This window comes from Pelobates fuscus, chromosome 10, assembly GCF_036172605.1.
Source record: "Pelobates fuscus isolate aPelFus1 chromosome 10, aPelFus1.pri, whole genome shotgun sequence".
In the NCBI taxonomy this organism is placed as follows: Eukaryota; Metazoa; Chordata; class Amphibia; order Anura; family Pelobatidae; genus Pelobates; species Pelobates fuscus.
The window spans coordinates 137777585-137801216 of NC_086326.1; positions in this window are offsets into that span (position 1 = coordinate 137777585).

The following is a 23632-nucleotide window of genomic DNA, read 5'->3' on the forward strand; positions in this document are numbered from 1 at the left end:
GTCCAGGTAGTGTAACAAATGTTCTTTCAACTTTGAACTTGTAAACTATGCTTCAAACGGTGTCTTTAGGAACATTCAGTGCCTTCGCTATCTTTTTGTATCCTGTTTCTTCTTTGTGAAGGGCGATGATCTCTTCTCTTAACTTTGTGGACCACTATACTTGTTTCTTACATGCAGTCAAACGTGAAACTTAACAAACCCCTAGCCAGTTCAGGTATTTCAAGTGTTCCAGCTCAAGCAAAACATGGTGAAACTAATGAAGCCCTTGATTAGTTGCATCAGGTGTACATGACACAACACATGTTTTGCGCATTTTTTGTTGTTGTGAGGGATTCTATTCAGGGGGTTGAATATTTTTGAGACTGGAGAAGTCATTATAAGTTGCATTTTCAGATGAATTTGTGGAAAACACTTGAAGCATTCGTTGTGTTGAGCTATTTCTATGCTTTTGTTTGATTTGTTCATTGCAAACAGCGGAAATTCAGTAACTTTTGACAATAAACCTGATTTTCAATGGTTGAATAATTTTGATTTACTCTTACTGGCACCTTATCTTACAAAGACATAGACCACCAAACATGACAACCAATTCAAAAATATTTACAAATATCCTGTAGTGACATGTTCCAATACATATAATACAAAAAGTGTTTGACTCATTAGACATAAATGTTACCACCAATTTCTAATAAGATTTGTTAATGAGTGTGGAAACAAAAATGAGAATGGCTTAAAAACCATTAAGCGAACAAGTGAGGTGACATAAGTGGTGGGGAATTCAGAAATGAACATATGTACATTCCCAGACGCACAGGTATAGGTGCGCAATGCTGGATAGACGCGCTATCCACCCCCAGCATACATAGTTAAACATGATTAAACACACATAGCTATGCACTATCACACACAATGAAATATATAAAGTCTTGTTATTTTTAAACAACCTCTTATTTGCCCACCCTTATGGGGGTATGATGGCAGCTTCCCTGGTGTCTAGAAGAGTGAGCTAGAAAGGGTTGCCAGGTTCACTTGAACTCCCAAATGTCGTTCTATGTGCTGGTAGTAGGTGGTATGATAACACTATCTCCCAATCCTTCCAGTCCTTCAAGGACATTCAGATAAGGTACCCACTACGTGGCCAAGTATAAATATATCATCAGAGTATAATATTTAATTTAGGACTGGATTCTCTTAGAGTAATGGTTTACTCTGCTTTCTGAACATTTCTCGTTACTATTATTCTCATTCATATAGTGTCAACATAATGGGAATATTTACAGGTGAAAAAGCCCTCCTCAAACAAGCTTACTATCTATGAGAAATTGAGGTAGGCAGATATATACTAATAGGTGTCTTGTCCAAGGACACTTACTGGTGAAGTGGCCTTGACCAGGATTCGATCCTGGGTTTCCCAGTTCTAAAACAGTGATGTTACCAATGTTCTGAAGTCTATGAAAAAATTGCTTTCCAATAACATAGTTAATCATCTAGCACTGGTCTCCAACCATGTGCCATATGTGGTAAATGGAGGGCTTGATTCAATAACAGGGGGTGTTCACTGTCACCTCCATCTAGATTCTATACCCATTCCTGCCATCTGAGATAGTCATATGACTAATATATGTGCGTATTTGTAGCTGCATAATATATCCACATGATAGAAAAAAAAAAAGCAGAACTTTTCTTATCAAAACCTCCTACCACTGAGGAAGTATATATCTTATGTATGTTTTTTGGGGTTAGGATTTAGTTTCTGACTGTTAAATAAATTGTAAGAAGAATATAGTGGGCATTCAGAAATGCAGGAACCTCAGCATATCCATGCAGTCTATTATTAAAGGAGAAATAGAAACATAAAAAGTGACGGTCGATAAGAGCCATTCGGCCCAATACCATTATAGTACATTCAATAAATATATAACTTTTTAAGTTTTCCACTTGATGCATTACGGTGACACTTACAAACCAATTCTCCTAAGACATGGCATAATGAAATTAGCCATTACTGTAAAGGGTACAAATTGGTTTCGTCAAGTCTTATAGAATCATGGAAGGAAAATACACTCCCAACGGATTCCTTAGGAAATCTCAGTCATGTGACATCTCGTTGCATCTTTTACCTGGGGTAGGTCACTAGGTTCTCTGTGCTCATCTATTAAGGCGGGTTATTAAAAACCACTTTCTTTGGCTTTTCCATGTGATTGTCCAAAGCTTTATTACGGACATCCAGGATGCTTCTACGAAATAATGATCGATCAGTAAAGAAAGCATTAAAGACGATTTGTATTCACATCATATATTGTTTGAGAGTGGGCAAAGTACTAAGGAAGAGCTGTTTGTACTGATTTGGAGCTTCGGTAATGCACCACACACACAGCCGTTGTAGTTAATAGATTATTGGAAAGGCTAAGTTCACTTTGAAAATCACTCAAATTACTCTGTTTCTCTCTTGAAATATGGAAACAATGCAGTAACTGAATGTTGTTGAGCTTTTGCTCTTGGAGAAAGCTTTAATTTACTAGTCAATAAAATGTTTCTGTGGGTTGGGTTTGCTTGATTGATAGCATTTTGCTGCCCTCTAGTGGTTTAGAAAAAAAACAATAGTAAGATTTTAATACTGAACTTAATATAAAATATCAAAATGCTTCCAAGGCTGATGTAGACCCTCCCCCCCCCCCTCCCCTAATTTATATATTCTTACTATGCTATAATTTTGCAACTCGGCTGCCAGTGTCTCATTACTGAATGGGGTTTATTTGGTAAACTCAACATTGAAGTAGATTGAAATAGCCAAAAGTAACTACAGATTACTTTACGTTTTTTTGCTGAATCCTCCTTTTTTCCCCCTAACTTTTTACTACAAATCCCTTTTTAGTGGGTACAATTCTGATTTCAGAAACAGTAAGTAAATTTTATATCTAAACAAACAAAAAAATAGCATCTATTTGTGTTTGCTGCTATGTTGTACTTTTTTAAAGAGTAGAGATCGGAACCTTTATCGCAAAAAGGCTCATGTTTACATTAAACCTGCTGCTTTAAAGTGTGTGTCAGTGAGCTTTTTATATTGAGCTATGTTTTGTGAGCTGTGTGATCTGTGTATATCAGTGAGCGTGTGTGTAGTAAGCTGAATGTAGAGAACTTAGTGTGTGTGTGTGTGTGTGTCTGTCAGTGATCTTTCTGTGTGATTGTGCATTTGGGTATGTATATGCAAGGACCAACATTTAGCATTTTGAATTAAAAATAAATAAATAAGTATATATATATATATATATATATATATATATATATATATATATATATATATATATATATATATATATGTAACTATATTATAAATAGACACCAAAAAATGGTAGAATATCATAGAAACACAGAATGTGACGGCAGATAAGATCCATTCGGCCCATCTAGTCTGCCCAATTTTCTAAATACTTTTTTCAGTCCCTGGCCTTATCTTATAGTTAGGATAGCCTTATGCCTATCCCACGCATGCTTAAACTCCTTCACTGTGTTAACCTCTACCACTTCAGCTGGAAGGCAATAGCATGCATCCACTACCCTCTCAGTAAAGTAATACTTCCTGATATTATTTTTAAACCTTTGCCCCTCTAATTTAAGACTGTGTCCTCTTGTTGTGGTAACTAGCATTTATATAGCACCTTTCTCCCAGTGGGACTTAAATCACACTCTCAGAATTAACCAAATCGGCAGCTGAAGAGGATTTGAACCTGCGACCTTGAGCTTGTGAAAAGACTTTGTAGTCATGGAATTTACCAACTGAGCTACCTCACCGATATCTTTCCAACGTTAAATCTCGAGATAGGGTGTGACAACCATAACCACTGTATCACTAGTAAAAATAATAACCACCACCAAAGGTTAAAAGATAAAAAATGCAAGATGCTTATTGAAATAAATGAATAATGAATACAGGACTCAGTGGAAATGGAAAAGCAAATTGCAGATAAATAAAAAAGAATACCCTTGATTCCTCTTTAAATGTGTCAGCTAGTCAGATCTTAACCTCCTATAGAATAAGTAATACAGTGTGTGTGTGTGTATATATATATATATATATATATATATATATATATATATATATATATATATATATATATATATATATATATATACACATACACACACTGGCCTTGAGCTGCATCTCAGAATAATTCTACACAGACACTTAATTAAGAACCACAAGGAAAATGGATATTGTACCCCTGTTGGTCATCACTTTACCCAAACTGATCATTCCATCGAAAACCTCAGGATTAAAGTTCTTAAAGGGAATTTCAAAGACTCTCATGAACGAAAGATATTTGAGATGAAAATGATCACAAATTCAAAATCCGAAATGAAGGACTTAATGTAGATTCTGGCTTTCTCACACACTACCAAAAAGTTTTTTAAACATAGCTTAATATCTTATATAGTTATTTTTCAAAACTCTCGCTTCGCCTTTATTAGATTAATTTATATACATACATATATGCGGCTATATACTTGCATGCCCTGCTCTGCTGGGTTGTTTTTTTTTCTTTTTAACTAGCTTACTGACTGTCCTCTGTTTATTGCATTCATTTTAGTTATTACAAGGAGGGAGCGACCGACTACTGGCTGCCTCTTTGTAATATTTCAAAATAGAAGCGCTGCCCCATGCCCACCCTAACCCTTGGTCTATGGGGGCCAATATGACTTTCATATTAGTATAAGGGAGTTAAATCCTCCCTCCTGCCCTGGAGTCACTAATCCACTAAAAGGGGACCTGGCACAGGTTCTCCATGCCCCTATCGTGCGGCACCTAATAAAATAATTAAATGGGGGGAGGGGTTAACCTCCTATTTACTCATACTAAGTAAAGGGCTTTTTGTAAATTTGGTTTTTCAGCTTCTTAGCAGATAGCTCCCTAATCCTTGTAGGGTTGCTATCTATCCTAAACAGCTCCCTAATTTAATATACTTAAATACACTTAAATATGGAAGTCCCATAAGGGTACATATTTTGGGAATTATCTGCATGATGCATAATGGTTAAAATTCAGAAATGAAAAATATTGGCTGAATTTTGCCCAAAAATAAATGATCAGATGAACGAAATTCAGTTCGGACAAAAAAAAAGTCGTTCAATTTGCATGTAGAGAAATTGAAAATGTTGGATGTGCCCAATTGTAGACAGGGCTATTTGTGCTTTGTTGTATAAATAGGTCAGCTTAGGTTGTGTTGTATTTGTAGTGTAGTATGTGTGTTTATATAAATATACATTCACCCCTCCATGCTTTTTACATTGTGCTAGTGAGAAGACATTAATGACCAGGTGGTCCAGTGGTGAGACCTCCTGTAGACTAGCTATACTCTTCCTGTAGGTTTCCTGCAGTACAATCCACTGTCTTGTATAGCTTCTTCCCTGCATGTTCTGGCAGGGGTAATCCTTTGATCTCCCCTATTTTCCTAGGCACGTGGTCATCATGGACCACCAGACTTTCGCCCAGTTTGCCCAATAGCCACTCCTAAAAGCAATCCCAATGGTAGATTATATCAGATCAAGGTGTAGATGCAGCAATGATTTGGATTTTAAATGCAAGTGTAATAATATAATAGAATGAACCCACAGCATTTTCCCCTGTAAATATGTCATGTGCATGCCAATCATTTAAATATAAAACCTGAAGGAATTGCTTTGAGACAAATGAGTAGAGATAAAAAAAAAATAGCTCAAGTCAGAATTTAAGAAAAAATAATTGGAAGCAGAAAATGTAATGTTCCGATGGACCAATTAATGTTGTAACCCCATATAGAAAAATATTCAGTAATGTGAAATGTATAGTATATAATCATTTACCTGAACTAAAATTGGATGTGGCTTCAGTAAGGTTTGTCTACCAAGGTCATATCTAGTATTGAAAGGTCAGAAATTCCAAAAGCCAATTACCTCCACCATATTTTCTACATGTAATTTAGATTTTGAGGAAAAAAAACTTGAAAATTAAGGTATTTACAAATTCCAACAGAAATTCAGAGGGTGGCACAATTTTGCTGAAAAAATAATTACAAGTGATCACGATCAGTGCATTAATTGTTACTACTTAAATACGACTCATTTGATTTTCTGAAATAGGTCTGGAATACAATATATTGAGGAGAATGAAGAGGAGTTTAAATATTGGATAAGGGAACATCTGTTCAATGGAGAAAAGAAAAAAAACAAAAAAACAATTCTCAGCCAAAATACTTAAAAAGTATTGATTGATATAACATAAAACCAAGGGAAGGGGTTTTTATTAGATTAGTGTTTTGGTTCTGATGAATATTGTCCATGCAAAAATTTCAGGAAAAGCAAGATTGGCCGTATATATTTTACAGTACACTAATAGTTGCATATTTGCACGTTTGGTTCACAGATTAAGTGATAAAAAGTAGACAATAGATGGAAAAAATATATAATATTTAAAGGGACACTATAGTCACCTGAACAACTTTAGCTTAATTAAGCAGTTTTGGTGTATAGAACATGCCACTGCAGCCTTACTGCTCAATCCTCTGCCATTTAGGAGTTAAATCCTTTTGTTTATGAACCCTAGTCACACCTCCCTGCATGTGACTTGCACAGCCTTCCATAAACACTTCCTGTAAAGAGAGCCCTGTTTAGGCTTTCTTTATTGCAAGTTCTGTTTAATTAAGATTTTCTTATCCCCTGCTATGTTAATAGCTTGCAAGACCCTGCAAGAGCCTCCTGTATGTGATTAAAGTTCAATTTAGAGATTGAGATACAATTATTTAAGGTTTTTCATGCAGGCTTTGTCAATCATAGCCAGGGGAGGTGTGGCTAGGGCTGCATAAACAGAAACAAAGTGATTTAACTCCTAAATGACAGTGAATTGAGCAGGGAAATTGCAGGGGAATGATCTATACACTAAAACTGCTTTATTTCGCTAAAGTAATTTAGGTGACTATAGTGTTCCTTTAAATACAGATTTATTTTTTATTTTTTTTACTGTGACTCATTTTTCCCTCTGTTGTTTGCTCTTCGTCTCGTGCTCAACATTTGGTGACTAAACGTTGGTCATTAATCGCCTTTTTTTTTCCCAACAATCATGGCTTTTTGGAGCCATGGACAGAATTCATGAACCAAAGAAAAGGTTTCATGCATTGTTTATTTTGTTTGTTTCATGATTTTCTCCCTATAGCGTTTCGGAGTTCAGGATTGCCAAAATTTAGACAAATCACAATTAGTTTGAAATGCACAAGTCTAGATCTTATTTGTTGACAAAAATGTAGTTTGAATTTTGGGGACCATTAGAGAATTTTTTTTTTTTTAAAGTTTACAATTTGCACAAAATACAATGCAGTATATAGATGTCAGTATGTGTCTGTGTGCCAGTGTGTCTGTGTATGAATGCTGCCACAGTAAGAAAGAGGAATTTTGGTTACTACACCCTCTTCTGTAGCTTTTCAACTCTAGGTGTGCTTTTATTACAATTTCAATTATTCATATAGTGGCAACATAATCCGTAGCGCTGTACAATAGGTATCATAAACATGCACACAAATAGACTGTACGTTTTTCATATAAACACAGGTGCACGTTACATATGGAGTAATATACCCAGCCACACATGTATTATTGACAAATACACATATACAGTATATGTGTTGTCACATAAGCTGTCATAAATGTGACTGTGACTGTTCATGTTTGCATGTGACAACATGTATTATTGCATGTTTATGTATGCATGCACGTGACTGTGTATGTGAAAAGGGTATGAGGTTTAAGACATACAGTGAGGGGTTAAAAGACACACGAGGGTAAATTGGGTTAATACACATAAGAAAGAAAGGACCAGATTAAGATAAACACACAGAAAGAGTCAGGAGATACAAACACAAAGGGATCAAGGGGTTCGTAGAGAGACACAAATTTTTAACATTCTGGGAGGGGTTGTCACCATACACATCTACCCCGATGCCTCACATCACTAATGGAGTGAGGGTATACAAGGAAAAGACATGACATGTCATTTTTACTGAAATACTATTTTTTACCCTGCATAACTACCCTCCAAATTTAACCAAAGACAATACACACAGAGCATTACATCAACAACAATTTATAGATATAAGTATGTTGCAGACAAGATATTCCTAGAATAGCCTACCAGGAATGCTGCCTTACGCGACATATCATAAAAATAGGATATGCAACTTGTGTCTACACATATACACAAACATACAAAGCATACAAATAGAGCTGTCCTTATATAGGTGCCCTACATTGGAGAGCAACACAGTGGCACAGGAAGTGAGCTTATTGAAGCCCTTTGCCTTACTCAAATGGTGAGAGCTTCCAGCGCCACTAGAAGATCGTTCGTCATACACACACACACACACACACACACAAATATGTGTACACACATAAAAACTTGCAGTTCTCTTCATAACATGAGGATACTTAGTGAACTCTTGTGTCTGTACGGCACAAGTTATTAAGAAAAAAAAATCTAACTATAATAATTATTAAGTGAAAGATGGTTCTTCATTTAATTCAAATTATTTTTATGCATTCATTCATCACTTAAACAGCTTCAATATTGAATGCATTCATTTATCCAGTAAACTGTCTCTACAAAGCATTATTTGATTTCGCTGTGATAATTGACTCTGTTGATCTCACTGCATCAATTGCAAGCCTTCGGGAAGTTTTCGACTCTTAAACTGATAGGTTAAACATTCTTTAAAACACTATTTGTCCCATAGAAAGCTGGTGTTTCATGTTTTGTAATCTATTCTAATGGACCAGCATAATTACCAAACCAGCCAAATATACTGGCACGCCAGCTTTTACAGACGGTAGAGAGTTAGTTATTAGTGGAAAAAACGAATTGGAAATATTACCCTATTAAATGGAAAGCCGGGGAAACATATTGTATTTAATTGATAAATGTCTTGAGTGCACAATACAAATTGAAGCTTTTAAAATATCAAACTGGCTCGACTGCAGCATATAATTGTAGGCACAGTTAGTGATCTATGAAGAGTTTGGGTGAATAATACTGATAAAGTGAGAAAAAAGAGAAAATATCACTAATTACGAACATAAACAGGAAATCATTTCCAGAGAGCATCTCTTGTTAATTTACGAAGTCGAATTGGTATCAAGTTGAAAACTGAGAGGAAAATCTTAGACTAAAATTGCAAATTTGTCATGGTCACATCTTGGCTATTTAAAGGAACTCTCAAATAACAGTGAGACTTTAAACGCAACCTGTCTCAACAGAATACTACTACTTAATCTTAAGAGGTAGATAATCACATTCCATCTATATACATATATAGATTTCTCTAAAATCAGATGTCAAACACTAGCCCTCTCCCCCTTTGTGTGGTCAGTTCAGTCTGGTTAAGGCAATAACCCACATACCTATTACTATCTAGGTTTGATACATAAGTTATAGGACCATGAATTCAAATAGTATAGTTTTGAATATCATAAAAAAAATAGGAGGGAGAAAGGTAAGGGAAGTAGAATTCCTTTTCAGCTTATAAATTAAACAATATTTTAATTATTTTTCTTTTTTTTCCCTCTCTTTTCTTTTTTTTTCTTTAATTAAGATAAAACATAAGCACACTAAGTAAGTAATGTTAGTATAAAATGTAATATATTAGATATATTTAATACTCACTAAAGATATCTCACCGTAGTGCATGAATAATTTGTATATACTCACTTGACTTGTGTCTTCACGAACGAATCTAGACACACTGAAAATTTGTGGTTATTCGCATTTCTTTCAACACACTACAGCAAGTGTGTTCTAATTAATAATTGAGACAACTCCCAAAGTTATATTTATGCATGCGCAGGCAATTCTATATCTATGTATATATAAGTGTTAATATATACGTAAATAAGCACGTGACTGTGTAGCCACATTTTTATTTAATTTTAGCAATTATTTATTAATATGAACATTTCACTTTATTTTTTTTCATAACTCTGATATTCTTCACAAGGTAATAAGATAGTATGAAAGCCTATCTGGGGAGGTATAGAAGGGCAAACATGAACGCACATGTATATATACATAGACACTGATTAGTTTATTGTTTTCAGCTTTTATTACTTTTATTATTTTTTATCATGTATTTATAATGATCATGGTCAATAGGTGTGTATTATGCACCAACGACTCTATGCGGGTAAAAATATATCAAGTATCTATTTTATGTTATTAATTTATTCTTTTTATTTTATTTATTTATTTTTATTGTTTTTTTTCTCTCTCTCATTGAAATATTACATATATTTTTTTCTCTTTTCATTTATCTTTTGTAAACTGACATTGTATTATTTGCATCTATAATTCTAACAAATTTATGGATACGTTGACTAATCTTATAATAACTATAAACGGTCCAAGATGTATAGAATCGTTTATCATAATTAAAAACCTAGGATAAATGGAAAAAGGGGAAAAAGGAAAAAAAAAGAGAGAAAACACTATATCTGAGATTGACAATATATTGACATATATTTAAACTCTCATTGAAAGTATACTAGGCTATTTATCAACTTTTATATCTTATTTTTTTTCTTTTATTGTTTTGTTTAGCCTCTAAATATCAAGTACATAATGAATGCCCCACAGATAAGAACCCAGTGCCTGCGGCTGTAGCAGGACCTGCACTGTGGCCTTAATAAGTATTTCTACTATGCGACAAGGAATGAATGGATGGTTTATGGATTTTTTTTCTTCTTCTTATTTTCCCCTTCTGGCTCACTTGGACTATGGGACGTGCTGGCGACGGAGGCTAGTATAATAGAGAAGGACCCTTAAAATAGCGACACTGAATGTTCATGGACTCAATTTCCCTCAAACAAGGTTGTTTAAATAAACTAATGAGAGAGAAAGAAATTGATATAATGTTCACACAAGAAACTCACTGGATAGACATACCTGATAAATTATGGAAATTTAAAGAATTTCCATTAATTTATGCTTCTAATCTTATGGGGAGAGGGGAAAAAAGAGCCACAATATTTTCAGCTAGACTAAAATTTGATTACATCCACGAAATAAAGGATGTCATGGGGAGATATCTCGTTTTAATAGCAAAAATTAATGATATTCCATACACTTTAGCTAATATTTATGCCCCCAACCAAGCTCCAACCAAGTTCATTAGTAATATCATTGACAAAATTGAATCTATATCCCAGGGATATCTTCTCTTAGGAGGAGATTTTAATTGTATACTGAATCCATCTCTAGAGAAAAATAAAATCGACTCCACCAGACATGATCCCTGGATTAAATCTATATTCCAAGCTCTCCAAGACATTTTAATTAGTCATTCTTTATACGATTGTTGTAAAAAAAAATTAGCATGTCCAACAATCTTATTCTCGTTTGGACATGTTTTTTTGTTAAATCTACATTTTTGAATCATGTAGTAAAAACAACCATAGGATCAATCGTTTGGTCGGATCATACACCAGTATTTTTAGCAATTAATAACAACCAGGATTTTAATATAAGGTCCAAATGGATGCTGAATGAGAGCCTATTAAATTCTACTTCAAATGTAAATCAAATATCTCTTGAGATGGATGAATTTTTACCATTTAATGATGATGGTGCATGTTCTCTTACCCCATTATGGTGTACATTTAAGTGTTTTGCGCTAGAATTATTTATAAAACTAGGATCAAAATTTAAAAAAGAACAGAGAACAGGATATTTTGGAACTCCAAATTGAGCTTGCTAAGCTGGAAAGGCTAAATCAAATACAAATAAATTAAAACCATACCATTGAGATTAGAGATAACATAGTGGAAAAAAACATATGACCATATTAATAGAGCTATAACTATATTAAAAAAAAAATGGTACCATGGCAATAAAAGAACAGGTAAATTATTAACTAAAGGATTGCAATATCATTCAAAAAGTAAGATAATAAAAAAGATCTTGGTAGATGGTACCACATATTTAAATCCAAAAGATATAGCTAAAACATTCTAAAATATTATAAATATTTATATAATTTGCAAAATACTCCTCCATCATCACAAGTTATAGCTGCTCACACTAAAATAACTAGAAGCCATGCAAACCTCCTCGAAATATCCTACAGTTTATCCTCCTCTACCAAAAGTCAGTGTGCACTCTGGAACACTTGCTCCATTTGTAGTAATATCAAATCTACAGCTATACATGACCTCATCATCTCTAACTCACTCACAATACTGGCACTCACTGAGACCTGGCTGTCCCCATCCGATACCGCTACTCCTGCTTCTTTATGTTTCGGTGGTCTACAGTTCTCCCATACTCCTAGACTTGACTGTAAATGTACCTTTCAATGTACCTTTCAACCTATCCTCCCTGCCCCTGCCCTATCCTTTACTTCCTTTGAAGTTCACACTGTATGCCTTTTTAAGCCCACTCCTTTAAAAATTGCTATCATCCCCCCCCCCCCCCCCCCCCCGGTCACCGGTCACTATTTATTGAACCCTAAACTATTTATTGAACACCTTTCCTCCTGGTTACCCCACTTTCTTTCCTCTAGCACTCCCTCTCTCATACTTGGGGACTTCAATATCCCTATCAACAAGCTCAACTGATGTCTCTCGTCTGCACTCTGTAACCTCCTCCTTTGGACTCACACAGATTTCTTCCTCAGCAACTCACACTGCAGGAAACACTCTTGACCTTATCTTCACCAATCTCTGTACCACCTCTGATCTCGCCACTGTTCCATTTCCTTTGTCTGACCACCATCTGCTAACATTTAACATCTGCATACCCCATATCAAAATTTCAACACCATCAACTCTCCAACCTCGCAGAAACCTCAACTCCCTCGATCTCCAGCACTTCTCCACCACACTCCAAACACTCCTTCTACCCATCTCAAATCTCAACTGCCCTAACTCTGCAACCTCACTCTACAACTCCACTCTCTCCTCTCAACTTGACATCATGGCACCTCTTACAGTTAAACACAGCAAGCGCCCCCAACTACAACCCTGGCACACTAAGCTGACCCGTTACCTCAAAAAATTTTCCAGAACTGCTGAACGCTGCTGGAGAAAGTCTCACTTTGCATCTGACTTTGTCCACTATAAATTTATGCTGCGCTCCTACAGCATGGCTCTTTCCTCTGCAAAAGTAAACTACTTCAAAACCCTCATAAGCACACTGTCCCATCAACCCAAACACCTGTTTCACACTTTTGATGCTCTTCTTCGCCCTGTGACTCCCCCTCCTTCCACCACCTTGTCCGCCACAAACTTTGCATCTCATTTCACTGAGAAGATCTCTACAATCAGGAGAGAGATCTCTAATCTCTCTCCTACCCCTATCATTACATCACCCAATCCCATTCCTCCTGCCATCCTATGCACATTTGCACCTGCTACAGCACAAGAGGTTTCTGCTCTGCTCCTGTCCTCCCACCCCACCACCTGCTCCCTCGATCCTATTCCCTCGCATCTCATCCGCACTTTGTTTCCCTCTCTTGCTCTTCCTCTCGCTAGCATTTTCAATCTCTCCCTTTCCTTTGGCACATTTCCCTCCCCTTACAAACATGCATTCGTAACCCCGATTCTGAAAAAGTCCAACCTTGATCCCAACTCCCCATCCAACCACCGCCCTATCTCGCTACTGCCATTTGCCTCCAAGATCCTCGAGAGAGTTGTGTACGCCAGATTGACAGACTTTCTTGTATCCAACTCTCTGCTTGACCCCCTTCAGTCTGGATTCCGCGCTGGTCACTCTGTCGAAACTGCTGTGACCAAAGTATCCAACGATTTAATTGCTGCTAAATCTCGCGGCCAATACTCTATCCTAATCCTCCTTGATCTTTCTGCCGCCTTTGACACTGTTGATCATCAACAGCTTCTTCACATTCTTCGTAACTTTGGTCTACGGGATACTGCTCTCTCCTGATGCTCCTCCTATCTCTCCCAGCGCTCTTTCAGTGTTTCTTTCTCTGGTTCTGCTTCTTCTCCCCAACCCCTCTCTGTCGGCGTCCCCCAAGGTTCTGTCCTCTGCCCCCTACTGTTCTCCATCTATACTGCCTCCCTTGGTAAACTCCTTTGGCTTCCAATATCATTCATATGCAGATGACACGCAAATCTACCTGTCCTCCCCTGATCTCTCTCACCCACCTTGACTCGTGTTTCTGACTGCCTCTCTGCTATTTCCAACTGCATGGCTGCTCACTTCCTTAAACTCAACCTGTCCAAAACAGAACTTCTAGTTTTTCCTCCCTTAAGTGAGCTACTCCTGTGTCTGTCTCCATCCAAGTCAACGGCGCTACTATCACCTTCGCCTCGCAGGCTCGCTGCCTAGGGGTTCTTTTTGATTCTGACCTTTCTTTTACTCCCCATGTCCAATCAATAGTCAAATCCTGTCGCTTCCAACTCAAGAACATAGCGCGCATCCGCCCATATCTAACGCCGGACGCGGCTAAGATGCTGGTTCATGCTGTTGTTCTCTCTCGCCTCGACTACTGCAATCCCCTTCTCACCGGTCTTACATGTTCCCAGCTTGCACCACTGCAATCTATAATAAATGCGGCTGCGAGGCTTATTTTCCTGTCCGGTCGCACCTCCCAAGCCTCCACGCTCTGTCAGTCCCTGCATTGGCTTCCAGTGAGATATAGGGCCCAATTCAAAATTTTGGCACTTGCTTACAAATCCCTACATAATGCTGCTCCAAAATACCTATCCTCCCTCATACACAAGTATGTCCCGTCGAGACCCCTGCGCTCAGCCCAAGATCTACGCCTATCTTCTGCCCGGATCCCCACCTCTGATGCTCGCCTTCAAGACTTCTCCAGGGCTGCACCTATTCTGTGGAACTCCCTTCCCTCCTCAATCAGACTTTCACCCAGCCTCCATTCCTTCAAAAAATCTTTGAAAATTCACTTCTTCATTAAAGCGTATCAATTAAACTGTCAGCAGGCTTCTCATCCCCCACCCCATGACTCCTCTCCTGCAACTGTCAAAAATGACCTAGCAAGCACTCAATAAACCCTTCTCTAACAAACTATTTAATTCCCCTACTTTAACCCTTTGTGTCACTATACCCCACTCCCTCTAGCATGTAAGCTCCTTGAGCAGGGCTCTCAACCCCCTCTGTTCCTGTACGTCCAGTGGTCTGATCTCAATTATGTGTCTGTTAGTCCACCCATTGTACAGCGCTACAGAATTTGTTGGCGCTATATAAATAATAAAATAATAATAATAATAATTTTTATAGCTGAAAACGACTTAATCTCCCAAAGATTACGCAATCTAAACTAGATTTGTTGAATACTCCCTTTTCATTATCTAAAATGATAGAATCAATAAAAAAAACTAGAAATGGGCAAGGGACCTATAAAAAAAAATGATAATCTAGTTGCCCCTCTACTTTGGAAAACATTTATTGAAATATCTAACAATAAAACAATACCATCAGTTACAAGCCACATTGGTCCCGATACTAAAACCCGGCAAAGATCCATCCACAACTTCTAATTATAGACCTATATGACTTATAAATGTTGATATGAAAATATACTCCCAAATTTTGGCAGACCGATTGAGCCTTGTTATACCTAGTGTAGTTCATGGTGACCAGTCAAGGTTTGTGAGGGGAAGGAGCATGACTAATAACATTCGTCGCATACTCAACCTTTTACACAGATTAAATTCACAACATATTAGCTCAGTATTATTTGCCTTAGATGCCGAGAAGGCCTTTGACAGGGCCAGCTGGGACTTCCTCGACCAGGTTCTTGAGAAAAATAACATAATTGGAACTTTTAAGAACAATATAATGAATCCTTATTCAAATCCTAGTGCAAAGGTAATTGGTCCTAATTTTGAATCAGATAGTTTTCCCATCTGCAATGGCACTAGACAGGGGTGTCCACTGGCAGCACTGTTGTATATATTAACAATTGAACCATTGGTCATAATGATGAGGAAATCGACACAAGTTAGGGGAGTCCCAGTTGGCCCTGTGGAACAAAAAATAACATTATGGCTTAAATTCCAGCTGCTTTGAGACTCATTAACCAGTATAGTATATACTCTAACTATAAAATTAACTTGCATAAAACAGCATGGATACAAAAGGGAAAAATGGACGAGTTAAGGAAGATACAGTATTTTAATTGGAACAACAAGTGCATAGATTATCTGGGTATCAAACTCCGTTTGGGCTTTAAAGCTCTACTCGAACAAAATCATACAGACATGTTGAAATTAATTAAAGAACTATTTAATAAATGGACGTGATTAGAAATATCGTGGCTAGGAAGAATCCACTTAATATGCCTACATACTACCAAATGTTCTCTATTTGCGAAGATCTATCCCCCTTAGAGTTAATCAAACAATACTTCATAAATATAAAGAGAAATTCTCTAACTTTATATGGATGGGACGGAAGCCTAAAATTTCAAATAAAATTCTTACTCTACACAAAAAAAGGGAGGGGTATTTTTTCCACACCTGTTTATTTTACATGAAGCATGTATGCTTACACATGTACTATCTTGGTCTATTCCAGCCTATTTTGACACCACCTGGTTCGAAATGGAGAGTTTAGAATTTTTGCCATATTCTCTCTCAAATATTATATAGATCCATAAAAGTCATACTAATCACTGTAAATTTTCTAATCCTCTTATAATGGACTTTTTGATTAATATAAACAAAACAAAGAGAAAAATGGGTATTATTAATACACTGCTTTTAAAGACACCTTTAGAGGTACTGCAAAATTACATTCTCGATTTAAATCTTGCCTTATGGATCCAGAAGGGTCTAATTTACCTAGCAGATATGGTTTATCATGATAGGATAATTACCTTTACACAACTACAGACTCAAAGAGGATTATCAAGTAACAAAATGTTTACTTATTTTAGATTAAAAAGCTTCCTATTATCCTGAGCTATCTCCCCAAATCATATTTTTGAAGATTTTGTATCAAGTTCAAGGAAAAATGGGCAGTTATCAAGATCAATTCATTTATTAAATAGTATGGAACTTGCTTCTAAATCAGCTCCTATACTTAAATAGGAAAAAGACTTGAATAAGTCGTTTACATTAGATGACTGGATGAGCGGAATAGCTCATGTTACACACAATATACATAGCATAATATTAGGGGAACTACACTATAAACTAATCTATCGTTGGTATACGATTTCCCAAAGAATGCATAGAATTTTTAACCTAAACTCAAATCTATTCTGGAGATGTTTATCAGAAGTAGGTAACATCTATCATATTTGGTGGGAGTGCACACTGTTGAATCCATTAAAAACACTGGGGGGGTGCCGTTGATGTGGAGCAAGATGCAGCAGCAGATGAGGACTCAGCTGAGGAGGTTATGGAAGAGGATGGAGTAGGAGGAGTAGAGGAGGTGGCAGCAGGCCTGCCTGCAAGTCGTGGCGGTGTCACCAACTCCTCTTCAGAGCCACGCATTCCATGCTTGGCAGCCGTCAGCAGGTTTAACCAATGCGCAGTGTAGGTGATATACCTGCCCTGACTATGCTTTGCAGACCAGGTATCAGTGGTCAGATGGACCCTTGCCCCAACACTGTGTGCCAGATATGCCATTACTTAATTTTGCACAATCGAGTACAGGTTGGGGATTGCCTTTTGTGCAAAGAAATTTCGTCCGGGTACCTTCCACTGCGGTGTCCCAATAGCTACAAATTTTTGGAACGCCTCAGACTCAGACTTTTGTATGGTAAAAGCTGGCGTGCTAAGAGTTCAGACAAGCCAGCTGTCAGATGCCGGGCAAGGGGGCGACTTTGTGACATTGGCTTCTTACGCTCAAACATGTCCTTGACAGACACCTGACTGTGGGCAGATGAGCAGGAACTGCTCAAGGCGAGAGACAGAGTGGTGGATGGTTGAGAGGGGGCAAGGAGGACAGCAGTGGTTGACGTGGCTGAAGATGCTGGACCAGGAGGAGGATGGCGGCTTTGAGTTTGTGTGCTGCTTGTACTCATGTGTTGATCCCATAGGCATTTGTGATGTGCGATCATGTGCCTTCGCAAAGCAGTTGTACCTAGGTGGGTGTTGGACTTCCCACGACTCAGTTTCTCTTGGCACAGGTTGCAAATGGCATCGCTGTTGTCAGAGGCAGACACACACACAAAAAAATGCCACACTGCTGAGCTCTGCAATGACGGCATTCTGGTGGTGGCAACAGCATGCGTTGATTAGCGTGCTGTCTGGCTGACCCCGGGTGCCGATGCATGCTGTCTGACTGTGCCACTAGCTCCTTGCGACGACCTCCCCCTGCTTCCAACTCGTCTCCTCCTCCTCTCTGTCTCCCCATCTGAACTTTCCCCCTGTTCTTCTTCTCTTCTAGCGGGCACCCACGTGACATCCACAGATGCATCGTCATCATCAACCGCTTCACTTGTATCTGACAACTAAGCAAAGGAAGCAGCAGCGGGTACAACATCATCATCCCACCGTACGTTCATGTGTGTAATGCTGCCTGACTGAGACATATCCCTGTTATCTACATCCTCTGGCAATAATGGTTGCGCATCATTGATTTCTTCCAACTGATGTGTAAATAACTCCTCTGACAGATCAAGTGAAGCGGCTGTGGTGCTAGTGTTGGTGGTGGCGGCAGGCGGACGAGTGGTAACTTGAGAGGTGCCCGAAGCTAAGCTGGAGGAGGATGGTGCGTCAAGGTTCCGAGCAGAACCTGTAGAAGATTGGGTGTCCTGTGTTAGCCAGTCAACTATGTCCTCAGAACTTTTCGAGTTCAGGGTACGTGGCCTCTGAACACTGGGCATTATTCTAGGGCCAAAGGGAATCCCAGCACCACGACCACGACGGCCCCTGCGGAGTGGCCTGCCTCTGCCTGTCATTTTTTTTTTGATTAGTGGTACTATGCGTGCAAGCTACTGTGACAACAGATATGAGTGGCACTGTGCACTGGCTGAAGTTGGCAGAGTAGACGCTGTAGGCCTGACACACACGCTTGCAGACAACTAACTGCTATTCAATCTATTACAGTCAAAATTGTATTTTTTTTTTAAATGTACACTACTGTTACACCAGATATGAGTTGCACTGGTGTGACACTGTGCCCTGGCAGGCCCTGAAATGCACACGTGTGAAGGAAACTGACTGCTATTATTTCACAGTCAAAAAAGTTTTTTTAGCTATTGTGACACCAGCTATGAGTGGTGGCACTGGGCAAGTGGCACAGTATACGCTGTGAGCCTGACAGACACGCTGGCAAGCAGGCAACTGCAATTAGATTACACAGGAAAAAAAAAAGCAGACTGATGTTCCAGCCCTAAAAAGGGCTTTTTGGGGTGCTGTCCTTACAGCAGAGATCAGATGAGTCCTTCAGGACTGTAGTGGACACTGAATACACTAGCCCAGCTATCGATTTCCCTATGAAATCAGCAGCAGCTACACTGTCCCTCCTCTCACTAAGAATGCAGCTTCCGCATGAATCTAAAATGGATGCTGTCCAGGAGGTGGGAGGGTCTGGGAGGGAGGGTCTGCTGCTGATTGGCTGGAATGTGTCTGCTGACTGTGAGGTGCAGGGTCAAAATTTACTAAATGATGACGAATAGGGGGCGGACCGAACATCGCATATGTTCGCCCGCCGTGGCGAACGCGAACAAGCTATGTTTGCCAGGAACTATTCGCCAGCGAACTATTCGGGATATCTCTAATGAATGATGTATGAAAGGATTTTTCAATGCACTCATGTAAAACATTCAATGGTCTAATAAGAACAATCTAACGAATAACAATTTGAATGTATTGACTCTTTTTAACTTTCTATATTGTACTGTTATAAATTAAAAGGACTAAAATTGTATACCATGAAAAAGTTACCTAAAGTTACCAAGTTCTTTTATTTAATGTTATCCTTAAATCAACCCCATTTAATGTATAAGTGGCGTTTTGGTTCTTTATTCCAAAACGCATGACATTACATGCTATGCTGTTATCCAATTTATCCAAATTCCTCTATAGAGAAGTTATATTATGTTCAGACTGTATCTTCTTACCTAGTTCTAAAGAGATACAATTAATAAAGGAAAGTACTGAATGTAGCGGAACCCTATTGTGGCTGTCCTCCCTGTATTATGGATTGCCCTCATCTACCCTGTTAGTCTGGGGGCAAAGGGGAGAAGTGTGGCGAAACCGACCTCGCCACGTGTCCTTGGAGGGGGCTGCTTGCCCGCCTCTTGCCTTTGGACTATGGCCCTGCAGGTTAAACTGTTTATTTTCCCTGCAGAAAGGCTTATTCGTGTGATCTGAGTGCCATTCATCTAATAATGTGCAGTCAGATCAAAGCTATCTGGGGATATGTAGAAATGTGTGTTTTATGTACTAAATGTATCAGTATGTAATTTTATGTCTTTTACTGTCTTTTTGTCTGCCATGTGGGTAATGGAGTTTGGCTCTGTCTTTGGAGATAATTGGATTCCTTCTCCAATTATCTCCAGGGCAGAAGGGAGGAAGCCAGGATGCATTGTGGGGATGGTTTTACTTTTACTGTTTGAGCCAGATTAAAATACAATCAGCCAGGGGGAACAAAAGATACTTTTACTAACTTTTAAACCCCTGGTCTGATTCATGCCATTTTTTTATATGTTATTCCCCTGAATGGATTGATTGTGAATATGTATTTTTATGCGAATGTGATGAATATTATAGAAGTTATGAATATGGTGTAAAAGTTATGTTTGAAACTGTACAATAATGGGATTATGTGTCACACTAAGGGGAGGGGATGTGTGGGTTGTACCCAAGATACCATTGGTTGTTTTATGCCTCCCCCTGGGTGTGGCTTGTCTGTGTACAGTTGTAATAAAAGGCAGGCTGGATGTACCAGCCAGCAGTTCTGTTCCTGAAACTGTGTGTCGTCCAGTTATTGGGATTGCTGTGGGGATATCGCTGTGTTACTTTGCCTGCTGGAAACTCTGCCTATGGATCTACTATTGCCTTGTTCCTGAGCCTTCCTGGGATCGTCAGTGGAGAATAGCTGTGGGATATCAGCTCTCCGCTACATTGGTTGGCAGCGCTGGGATCCAGACTCACAAGGGAACAAGGATTAATGGAATACGGATGGAGAGTGACTATGCTAAGCTTAAAAGATCCACGCTAAAGGACTTACTGGAAGCAAGAGGGATTGCAGCAAGCAACAAAAAGAAAGCAACTCTCATTGCAGAAGTCATGGCAGAATACCAAACCGAGGACAGGGCAATCCCTGAACAGCAAAACACATCGGATGGGTCAGAACAAGAAGAATTTCAAAGACAAGTGAAATGTAGACTGGCCTTTTATGGAGGAAAAGAAACGCTTGACATTATTTCCAGGACTATGACCGAGGTGCAAGAATTTATGTGGCGCCAAAGGCCACAACCATCCACAGTACGGGACACTGCAAATACCAACAATACAGAGGGTAAGATAAAAATTCCTTACCAAGCGTTTAAAAACTATGTGGAGGCGGAGGAAGACATAGATGCTTTCCTCCAAGATTTTGAAAGACTGTGTGCCTTGCATAAAATCAATACTGAGGATTGGGTACCTATTTTGGCTGGGCGGTTGTCTGGGAGGGCAGCAGAAGCTTATAGAACTGTACCAGATGAGGAGATCCGGAACTACAGCCGAGTAAAAGAGATTATATTGGCCCGGTATGCCATAACACCAGAGGCATACCGAAGGCGGTTTCGAGAGTTGAAAAAGGCAGATAAAGACTCACATGCCGAGTGGGCTTGTAGGTTGCAGCGGGCGGCCCTTGGCTGGGTGCAAGCCAGCAAGGCACGATCCATGGAAGATGTGATACAAATGTTGCTCATGGAACAATTCTATGATGGGGTAACAACGGATGTACAGGAGTGGGTAAGAGACCGCAACCCTGTATCCCTCACAGAGGCGGCTAGGAAGGCGGATGAGTACCTAGATGCACGCAGGTCACAGAAACCGATAGCCCCAAAAGTCACAATGAAAACCTTTGGGGGAACAAACTACCCCCCTGTACCACCCCGACAGCTACCACCACCACCACCGGCTGTGCAACCACGTTTCCGCCAACCTAGCTCTGGGCCCTGTCATCACTGCCAGAAGTGGGGGCATTACAAAAGAGAGTGCCCACAACTCCGAGACCGATCCTCATGGATCCGACCAGGGCCCCCACCACCCCCGAGAGCCACTGCCCATCACTACCAGGAGGAGCCACCAGTTGCTTATGGCTCCGCGGTTCCTGTCACCACCATAGAACAGTGGGAGGTACTACACGAAGCTAACCCACTACAAGCCGATAACTGCCAGCACCACAGACAGACGGTATACCTGGAGGGAAAAGCAGTACAGGGGCTCCGAGACTCTGGTGCCACTATAACCCTGGTCAAAAGCCACTTGGTCGCTGACAAGGCCAAGACTAACCGGACTATAGCCGTCAGAGTTGCTGGGGGAGCCGTCTACCGGCTGGACACTGCCAACGTCCATTTGCATTGGGGAGCGGGGGTAGGGAGGGTGGAGGTGGGGTTGATGCCCCAGTTACCCACAGAGGTGGTACTGGGAAATGATTTGGGAAAGCTCACATCTGCTTTTGAGCCACAACCCACCATCACTGAGGAAGCACACCCAGTGGTCACCCGACAACAGGCCCGCACCCAGGACTACAACACACTGCCGGAGGTCCAGGTAAGAGAACCTTCCCCTTCCCTAGACTGGGTCCCCTGGTCCCCCCCTAACGAATTTGCAGCAGAGGTGATAACTGACCCTACCTTGCAAGTATATAGAGATAAAGTCACCTCTGATCACCCTGGGGCAGAGGGGGAAAGATTTGTATGGGAGGGACAGCTGTTATACCGGGAGTCCGACAAGAAAGTAGAGGGGTCAGACCCGATTGTGTTAAGGCAATTAGTGGTACCACAGAGGTACCGAGCCGAATTGCTGCGGATAGCACACGACATTCCGCTATCCGGGCATTTAGGGGTTAGTCGGACCAGATACCGACTGACGCAAAATTTCTTTTGGCCGGGAGTTAGCCAGGAAGTACGGAAGTATTGTAATACCTGTGACACGTGCCAGAGGGTGGGGAAGAGGGGAGACCGGCGGAAAGCAAAACTGCATCCGCTACCGATAATTGAGGAACCCTTCCACCGAATAGCGGTGGATATCATAGGCCCCCTCCAGAAACCTAGCCCTTCCGGCAAGAGGTACATCCTCACGGTGGTAGACTACGCTACCCGATACCCCGAGGCAGTGGCCCTGACAAATATCCACGCTGAGACAGTGGCCGAGGCCCTGATGCAGATCTTCTCCCGGGTAGGGTTACCTAGGGAGATCATCTCGGATCAGGGTACTCAGTTTACTGCCGAGATCACCCAACAACTCTGGAGGCTGTGCAATGTTAAGTCCATTATTAGTGCCCCATACCACCCCCAGACCAACGGGCTCTGTGAAAGGTTCAATGGCACCTTAAAGCAAATGCTCCGAACCTTTGCTGAGACCCATAAGGACTGGGAGCGATTCCTGCCGCACCTCCTCTTTGCTTACAGGGAAGTGCCTCAGGAATCAACGGGATTTTCCCCATTTGAGTTATTATTTGGGAGGA